The following is a 10,147-nucleotide window of genomic DNA, read 5'->3' on the forward strand; positions in this document are numbered from 1 at the left end:
TAACTGCTGCCCAACGTGGGTTGGAATCCGGGTCTGCCCCTGGATCTTGGGCCAGCTCTGCAAACCAACTGAGCTTTGCTTTCCGTTAGTGATTATCACAGCCGGTTGGGTGGCTGCACTGATTAGATGAGTTGCAGGGGGCGGGGAAGGCTCGCTGGTCATAGAGGAAGCATTCAGACGTGACCTGTTGGGATTTCTAGCAAACCTAATGCTCATCCGTCTCTCCTCTTTGTTTCATCCCTGAAGAACGAGAGGGGACTGCTAGACTCTAGACTGGACCCGCTGCCAAGGTTGACCTCGTCCTGCCAACCACCAAACATCATCAACAGCTCGACCATCCTGCCTTATTTCAAGGCAATCAGAGAGCTCTCAAACGACAGAAATATTATCGATCACATCATAGACCATCTCCACAAACTCAACAATGGACCAGAAACAGAAGTGTTAGTGCCAGAAGAGGGGTTTCAACGTAAAATGTTCATCTTTGCTGTTAAGCAAGCGTTTTCTACATGCATGGAATCACTGAGCCCCATGAAGATGTGTGAAGCCTCCAAAACCAAAGATGAGTGATAGCTAAGTGTGCAAACTTGGCTGTGAGTTCCCCCAGAGCATAATGAACCCAATGAACAGGATGACACTGCAAGGAGAGCTGAGATAGAAATGTATGGGGAACTTGAAGCAGATTTCAAACAATGTCACTGTTACTAGTCCTGGTATTTATAGTGTGTTTCTCTTCTGAGGACAGAAATCTTATTTATTCTTATTATACCCTTCTGAGGGCAGGAAGTGGCAACTCTGTTAACTTATTGGTATTTATTGTATTGAGAGTTGTTAATGCTCCTTGGAGGAGCCCTTAGAACCTATTTAATAAATTATTTTGAATTTTTCTCATCATCATCTGTTTTGGATTTTGTGAGGGGGTTACAGTGAGTGACGGGGAACCCAGGCTGGGTGGCGCGATGGCTGAGGGAGCATGGGACTTGCTGTGGAAATACACACTTCTTTTGTCACCGCCATTTCTCCCCACCGGACGGGCTCGGTGGCAAATGATAGTAATTCTAGCGGCAACACCCATTTATTGATCATTGTCTTTATACCAGGCTACGTAAGTACCAGTAGTGTCCTCTTCTTATGGGGAGTCACGTGGCCGAGGCCACAAAGCTATTAAGTGATGGGACCCAGAGCCAAGCTGGCTCTCACCACCGTGTCCAACCTTTGTCCCTCACTGGGTCTTCGGGGCACTTCATGCCACGGTTGGCACAGAACGAGCATTCAAGGGTCTAGTGCATGGTTCCCCACGCGATTTCCAGTGTCCCTGCTCCTGCGAAATCTTATTCCTTCATTTCATCAGGGACTTCTTCGTAGCCAGGGCAGAGAGTTTGGTTGTTCAAATGGATGTGGAGTCCAAAGGTCAGTTCTTGGAGCTCATCTGGACTAATAATTGTTTCCAAAGTGTGCTCTCTGGACCAGCAGCGGCATCATCCGACTGCACGTTAGAAAAGCAAACCCTTGGACCTCCCCCCAGACCTACTGAATCAGGCACTTTGGGGGTGCAGCCAGCAACCTGTGCTTTAATGAAAACTCCAGGTGATTCACAGGCATCCTCAAGCCTGAGCACCACTGACCTTGAGTCGACCAGCACGTTCATCTTTACCTTATTTGGGGGGAAACTGAGGCCCAAGGAGAGAGTATGATTTGCCCGAGGTCTCATGCAAGAGGAGGAGGTATGAGGTGATGACTCTGAGATAGGCGGTTTAGCCTTGGACTTCTTCTCATTCTCACTCTTGCATGGATTCCAACTCTAAGCCCCACACCAGGTTTTTAAGCCCTCAAATATCCTAGCCTCCAAAGATAATATTTTGGTCACTCCTTCCCAAAATAACCCCTGTGGTGGACAGCTATCATTCTTTTTGACTGTCCAATATTACGCCACCTTTACTATCACTAGAAACCTTGTCCAAAATTGGGAAATAAGGCAAAAAGATAACCATATGTCCTTCCAAAGAATACAATACATATCCACCAGTCTGTAGTGATATAAATAAATAGATGGAGGAGAATTCTGTGTTCCTTACAGAATTCGAATTCATCAATGTAGGAGGAAGGAGGGAAACAGAAAATCGCCATTGGAGCTAACGGCTCCGGCAAGGTCTGTCGGTGTAGGAACGGGCAATGAGTCGGCAAAGCTCGTAGCAAAAACAGCCTCACAGCATCTCCCCCAGATGTTTAACTCCCGCCCACAAATTCTCGCCTATTTCTCCTCCAGGAGGTGCAGCTGGGTGGGCTCCCCTGCCCTTGACACTAGCGGGACGTGGCAACTTGCCTCTAAAGCAGGGACGGAAGGAAAGACAGCTATGGGACAGAGCAGACACACAGCTGACACCACCCTGAGCGAGGGAGCAAGGCGAACACCACCAGTCAGTGGGTGTGAGGGACCTGGACAGGACGGGGGACGGGGTGTGATGGGGAGGGCCCCTCCTTCACCTCTGCAGGTCTCCCCCAAGTCCACAAGCCCAGCCTCCTCATGAGGAAACATCAGACAACCCAAACCAAGGGCCATTCTGCAAAATCCCTGACTGGCACTCTTCAAAAGTGTCCAGGTCAGGAAAACCAAGGGAAGGCTGACAAGCTGCCACAGACTGGAGACTGAGGGGACACAAGGATTGCATGCAATCTTGGAGGAAACCCTGACAGGGGACATTAGTGAACAAACTGCACTGGTATTAATTTCTTAGTTTTGTTCAACGTACCACCATTAGGTAAGACATTTGTATTTAGGAGAACCTAGGTATGTGAGAACTCTGCACTACCTATAAGGTTTCTGTGCATCTAAATTGATTTCAAACTAAAACATTTTTTTAAAACTCCGGTTCCTCTGTCACACTAGCTACATTGCACGTGCTCAGTAGCCACATGTGGCTGGTGGCTCCAACAGTGGATGCACAGACATGGAATAATTCCATCACCGCCGAAAGTTCCAGTGGACAGTGCTGGTCTCGGGGAATTGGACTTTGTTTGGCATGATTTATTACTGATCAGTCCGAGAGTCTGTAGACTTGTAGAAAACTGATGATGCAAATCATTTCTATCGAGTCGAGATGATAACCCCCGAGGTGATGGTTTTATTGACTGTAGGATGTTAACCACTTGAAAATCTATCTACCTGAATATTTTAGTCCAACATTCATTTCTCGACCAGTGACGGAGAGGCAGATGAGAGATGTCAGTTTCTTGGATTGTCCTCGGAAACAGTTGAGCTGTGGTGTTTGATGCCTATGCTGAAAACCTTGGCATGTGCCCACACTGTCTGAGAACAAAGTGTTGACAGTTTGTGACTTAGGTTTGGTGGAAAGCAGAGCCTGCCTCCTGCTACTGAAGCTGAAAAGGTAAGAGGTTTTTTGCCTTCTTTGTAGCGAGGATGTGGGCATGTGAAAAACCGTTTCTCTACTCAGGCACCTCTACACCAAGTAGGGTTTCCACTCCAAGCGAGTCTCCAGTTCTCTGCGGACACCCGCTGGGTGTCCCACAAGTCAATTCTGTTCTGACATTGGCTACCCAGGGTTAGTGCAGACCCCACAGGACTGCCCCCCCACACTTCAGGTGCCAACCACAAGTGGTACGTCCTCAGGTTACCCACACTTCTGTCCAACTTAGCTACAAAGTTGGGATTCCCACAACCCTCCTCAGGTACAATAATTTGCTAGAACGGCTCACAGAACTCAGGGAACCACTTTACTTATGTTTGTGGTTTATTACAAAGAATGTGACAAAGGATACAGATGCACAGCCAGAGGAAGAGGCATAAAGGGTGAGGTCTGGAATGGTCCCGAGGGCAGGAGCTTTGTCCCCATGGAGTGGGTTGTGCCGTCCTCCTGGCATGTGGGTACACAGAGGAGAAGAGACAGGGCGGGTGGGGCTGCACGTTCCAAGCTTCTAACCATGACTCGGTCTTTCTGGAGATATCAGGTGACCCACCGGGAGGCACCGCATTAGAGCCAAAGATGTTCCCAGCACTCAGGAAATTCCAAGAGTTTCGGGAGCTCTGGGTGAGGTACTGGGGCCAGAGAGCAAATGCGTACTTCTTATTATGTCACAACATGTGACCATGACGATACAGACTGGACTAGGGGCTGGTGATATGAAGCCGCAGGGAGGGTGGAAAGTTAATGGTTGTAGGGAGAGGTGGCGATTGTCTGTCTTTGGTCTCTGGGGCAGCAGGGGCTGAGCCATTAGTGGCTGCCAACCCCCCTTGGGTCCCTTGGGTCCTTTCATAAACTCCGTTCTGCTTGGCTCAGTCAGAGCAGTCACGTTGCTCAGCTGATGGGCCAACCCAGGACCTCCTGGGACCTGGTCGCAGACATGGGCTTTCTCCTTTTCTCACCGGAAGTCCACGGTTCTGGAGATGACTCAGCCGCTGGCTGTGGGACTACACCGCTGTTCTGACTAAAACCGCCTCCTGGTCTTGTTAGGAGAGGAAACCTTTTGAAGCTTTTCATTTCTCCTCTCGTACTTCCAGCAAATCCACCTACAGCTTCTCTGATGAAAAGGCTTATCTGCTAACCAAAGCCCCCTTCCTTCCTTTGGGGAAAGCGTGCCAAGCTCTGGTCGGGGGTGGAGGGCTGGGTCCCGTGCGGTGTCACGCTTGTTCTACTGCCCTGTTGTTACTGTCTTGAAATTCTTAATGATTCTCGAACAAGGGGCCCTACACTTCCATCCTGCAGTGGACCCTGCAAATGATGTCGCTGGTCCTGCTGGGGTGTTTGAGTGAAGTACAGGTTCCTTCTGGGTTTTATACCCAGATTCTGACTGAGCAGGTCTCAGCTGGGCTGTGAAATCAGTACTTTTAACAGCTTTCTTGACATCTAATTTACATGTCTTGAAGTTCTCCCACTTAAAGGGTACAATGCGGTGGGGTTTTTTTAGTATAGTCACAGAATTGTGCAACCATCATCACTATCTAATTCTAGAACATTCCATCACCCCAAAAAGAAACCCTGTTCCCATTAACAGTCACTCCTCTCAGCCTCTAGTCATCACTAATCTACTTTCTTTCATTGTGGATTTGCCTATTCTGGACATTGCATGTCATGGAATTATATCACATGTGGCCCTTTGTGTCTGGCTTCTCTCAGCATAATGTTTTCAAGGCTCATCCATATCGTAGCAAGTGTCAGCACCTCATTCCTGTTTATGGTGGAATAATATGGGGTCAGCATTTTTCCAAGCCCCCAAAGCTTGATGCTGGGGGCCCACCAGCTCGTCGACACTGCCTGATGCCTACTTTCCCCATTTCTCAGAAACAAGAACAATTTGGAAGGGAGGTAAGGGAAGAGATCGGGAGCAGACATGTGCCTCTAAATCAAGACCACCTGCCACAGCATCATGCAAAAGGAAAAAACCCAATTTCTTTGCCTTTCCCCAAAACTGCAACATGAGACAGAGATGCCCGCAGGGGATAAGGGTGACAGATCCTAAGTAACCTGAAACATCACTAGTAAGGACTCTCAAATAATTAGAATTTCTTTTGGTGATAATTTGCCAAAACCAAGAAACACGCAAAAAGATAAGCAGAGCTCATCATTTTGTGACAAAATTATTATCTCCTCCACCAAACAATTGCATTGGCATATCTTGGGATCAAAACACTCCAAAATCATGACTTTAAAAAAAATCAAGTGCCACTAACAGGGTAAAGGAAAACACACAAATAAGCAAGGGTCGCAGAGAAGCAAAAACTAGTATGATAACATGATTGATTTATTTCAGAGGGAACTTTCTGTGACTGAGTAAAAGCTTAAACTTGCCCAATTTATAAAGAAAGAACAGGGAATATAAAGCTGTAAGAAAACCATTTTCAACCCAATGTCATTTTTTAAAATTCTGGAGAGTTAAAAGGTGAGAAGAAAAATAAAAAGGAAATAGAAGAGGCAATCAGATAATGAGAGAGAGAGAAGAAAGAGGAAAAGGAGGAGGAGAAGGAGGGAGAGAAAAGAGAAGAAATGCTTTAGTGTAAAATAAGAAATCAAATAGCCAGTAAATGTGAAACAGCTCAGCCTTACTCACAACCAGAAAGGCAAATAAACAGAAGGTCCTATCTTCTGCCCACCAAATCAGCAAAGGTTTTACAAGTGAGGCTGTGATGAGAAAGTCCTGCTCAGCCACTTTTGGACACAGGTATCAGTCTCCTAAAAGGATTCCATTCCTCGCCCGTGACCCTGTCCCGGGATTCTAGCCTAACATAATTTCCTAAGGAGATAGCCACCCATTTGGACAGGATATACACACTTCATGGTCAAAACAGCATTAATGGTACATCTAAAACAAGGATGGGGCAAGTATACGGTGATGGAAAGAGAACTGACTCTGGGTGGCGAATACACAACGTGATATATACATGATGTATTACAGAATCGTACACCTGAAATCTATGTAACTTTACTAACCATTGTCACCCAATAAACTTTAATTCAAACAAACAAACAAACAAGGAAATAAGAGTGGGACTGACCTGTGTTAGTCCAAGTCTTCCGGGAGAGAAGCAGGTGGAATTCACCATGCCCCTTGTTTATCAGCAGCCCAGCCTGTGAGGGGAGGAGGGGAGGCAGCAGGAGGAGGGAGGGGGCTGGGAGGGTGGGCAGGTCCAGGCAGGTCTGCACCCGGCTGAAGGAAGGGGAGAAGAAAAGAGGGCTGGTGGCAGCCTCTGAGACTGCAGTGCCTTTCCAGGAGAGTTCGGTAAGGCGGTCAGGGACTTCTCAGAGTCACTTGTCAGAGGAATGAGGTAGTCTCAGTGTCCCTGCCACACGGCCACTGGCTGGAAGAAGCCTATGGGAGGCATGTGGGCCAATGGGTGTCAGAGCACAAGAGCTGGGGCCCTCGGTCCAGATCTCCACTTCCCAAAGGAGGAGATCTGGGAGGTACATGTCAGGGCTGTCCCATCACCCACATGACTAAAAATAAGAAAATGGCTAAAAAATACTACGGTGTCCCTATAAGATGGCATTCTGTGGCCATTCAAAATCATTTTCTCAAAGAATTCTTAATGGTATGGTAAAAATGCTCTAAATATTATATTTATAAAAGCAGGGTTCAAAACTGTATTTATGGTGGGCCAGCCCAGTGGCTCAGGCGGTTGGAGCTCCATGCTCCTAACTCCGAAGGCTGCCGGTTCAATCCCCACATGGGCCAGTGGGCTCTCAACCACAAGGTTGCCAGTTCAATTCCTGGAGTCCCGCAAGGGATGGTGGGCTGTGCCCCCTGCAACTAGCAATGGCGACTGGACCTGGAGCTGAGCTGCGCCCTCCACAGTTAAGATTGAAAGGACAACAACTTGACTTGGAAAAAAGTCCTGGAAGTACACACTGTTCCCCAATAAGGTCTTGTTCCCCTTTCCCAATAAAATCTTTAAAAAAACTGAAAAAACAAAACTGTATTTATGGTGATCCCTATTAAGTTTAAAAGTGTGTGTGTGTGTGTGTGTGTGTGTGGAGCAAGACTGGAAAAAATGTATCTTTGAGGATGGGGTAATTTTCTTTATATTTGTATGCATTTCCCAAATTTTCTAAATTAAGTATATATTATTTCAAAAATAAGGAAAATAAATACAACTTCAAAATTTAAAGAAATCGCAGTTGGAGGGAGGAGGATGAAATGTGGAGCGGTGTGAAGGGTTTTACAAGGACTATCAGTAAAGGTAAAATTCTTTGGCCATCTGTTCACTGTAGCAGTGGGTTTGCAATGTTTGTTGTTTCTTCTCACTATTCTCTGAAATTAGACTAGGGTGCACTGTTCACCGCTCTTCATCTGCTCTCCAGGCCCCCAGCTGAATGGGACAATCCAAGCAGCCTATCGGATCAGGTTATTCCTTGTACAGTATAACCGACTTCTCAGTGTCACCAATGCAGTATTATTTCTCCCAGCGCTTCCGTGGACTATCCAAAACTATAGTACTTTATAATGAGAAGGAATATGCAGAATGACAATTACGAGGCTCTTTCAGATCTCAGCGTTATTAATTCACTTATTCGAAAACGTTCTTTCATCCAACAATATTGGTGCTAAGAGCAGATATTCTTGGGTTTCAGTTTCTCGTCCTTTCCTTAACTACATGTGATACAGCCTTAGACAAATTACTTCATCTCTGTTCTGGGCACTTTATATGAATGAATTCTACAGTATGTGGCCTTTTTTGTCTGGCTTCTGTCACTCAGCATCACGTTTTCAAGATTCATCCCTGTTGTCGTGTGTGTCAGTGCTTCATTCCTTTCTATGGCCGAGTACTATTCCATCGTATGGATGGACCACATTTTGTTTATCCATTCATCAGTTCCAGGACATTTGGGTCGTTCCTTATTTGGCTCTTATGAACAACGCTGTTGTGAATGTTTGCACACAGGTATCTGTTTTGAATCCCTGTTTTCATTTCCTTTGGGTCCATACCTAGGAGTGGAATGGCTGGACCACATGGTAACTCTGTTTAACTTTTGGAGGAACTACCAAACTGTTTCCCACAGCGGCTGCACCATTTTACATTCCCACCAGCTATGTATGAGGTTCCGCTATCTCCACATCCTCACCAACACTTCTTATTTTCCATTTTCTAAAAATTATAACCGTCCTGGTGGGTGTGAAGGGGTAACTCATTGTGCTTTTTATTTTCATTCTCCTAACGACCAATGATGTTGAGCATCTTTTCTTGGGATTAATGGTCATTTTCTTATCTTCTTTGGAGAAAAGTCTACTACAATCCTTTGCGTATTTTTTCACTTTATTGTTGATTTTTAAGAGTTACACATTCTGGATACAAACCCTTTCCTAGATATGTGATTTGCAAATATTTTCTCCCTTTCTGTGGGTTTTCCTTTTGCTTTCTTAATAGTGTCTTTTGACACACAAAAGTTTTTATTTCCGATGAAGTGTAATGTATCTCTTTTTCCTTTGGTTGTTTGTGCTTTTGATGTCACATCTAAGAAACTGTTGCCCAGTCCACAGTCGTGAAGATTTACACCTGTTCTCTTCTAAGTCCCAACACCACTTGCTGAAAAGACTATTTTCTGCCCACAAGACTCTTGGCACCCTGTAGAAAATCGTTTGACAATCGATGTATAGGTTTATTTCTGGACTTTCAACGGGATAGAATTCCATCGACCTACACGTCTGTCTCAATGCCAGGATCAACTGCCTTCATTATGTATGTAGGCTTGTAATTAAAAATGGGAAATGTGAGCCCTCCGACTTTGCACTTCTTTTTCAAGATGGTTTTGGCTCGTCTGGGTCCCCTGCATTTCCACATGAATTTTAGGATCAGCTTGTTCGTTTCTGCAAAGAAGGTGGTTGTGATTTTGGAAGGGGATTGCACTGAAGCCATAGATCACTTTGGGGAGTATTGTCGTGTGGGCAATACTATCTTCCAACACACAAACACAGGACAACTTTCCATTTAGACAGGCCTTCTTTAATGTCTTTCAACATTTTTTAAATCGGGGTAAAATTCACAAAACATAAAATTAACCATCTTAACGTGGTGTTCACCAAATTCAGTGGTGTTTTAGTATGATCACAATGTTGTGTAACCACCACCTATATTAAGTTCAAAAACATTGTCATCACCCCAAAAGGACACCCCATAATTAACCAGTCACTCTCCATCCCTCCTTCCCCGAGCCCCTCGCAAACCTAATCTGCTTTCTATCTCTATGGATTTGCCTGTTCGGGATATTTCCTATAAATAGGATCATACAATATGTGGTCTTTTGTGTCTGGCTTCTTTTACTCAGCATCATGTTTCTGAGGTTCATTCACATTACAGCATGTCCGAGGACGTCATTCCTTTTTACAGCTGAACAATAGTCCTCAACAATGTTTTGTAGTTTTCAGTGTAAAAGTCTTACACTTCCTTGATTAAATTCTCTCCTAAGTATTTTATTCTCTTTGAAGCTATTGTACATAAAATGGTTTATTGCTAGTGTCCAGAAATGCAGCTGATTTTTGTATATCGATGTTGTGTCCTGTGACCTTGGCGAACTCATTACGAATGTGTGTCTGTGCATGTGTGTGTCCCTTACGGTTTTCTATATATGGCGTCATGTCATCTGCACATAGAGACGATTTTCCACCATTAAATATGTAGCTGTGGGGTTCTCATCGATGC

This window comes from Rhinolophus ferrumequinum, chromosome 25 (genome assembly GCF_004115265.2).
Source record: "Rhinolophus ferrumequinum isolate MPI-CBG mRhiFer1 chromosome 25, mRhiFer1_v1.p, whole genome shotgun sequence".
Classification (NCBI taxonomy): domain Eukaryota; kingdom Metazoa; phylum Chordata; class Mammalia; order Chiroptera; family Rhinolophidae; genus Rhinolophus; species Rhinolophus ferrumequinum.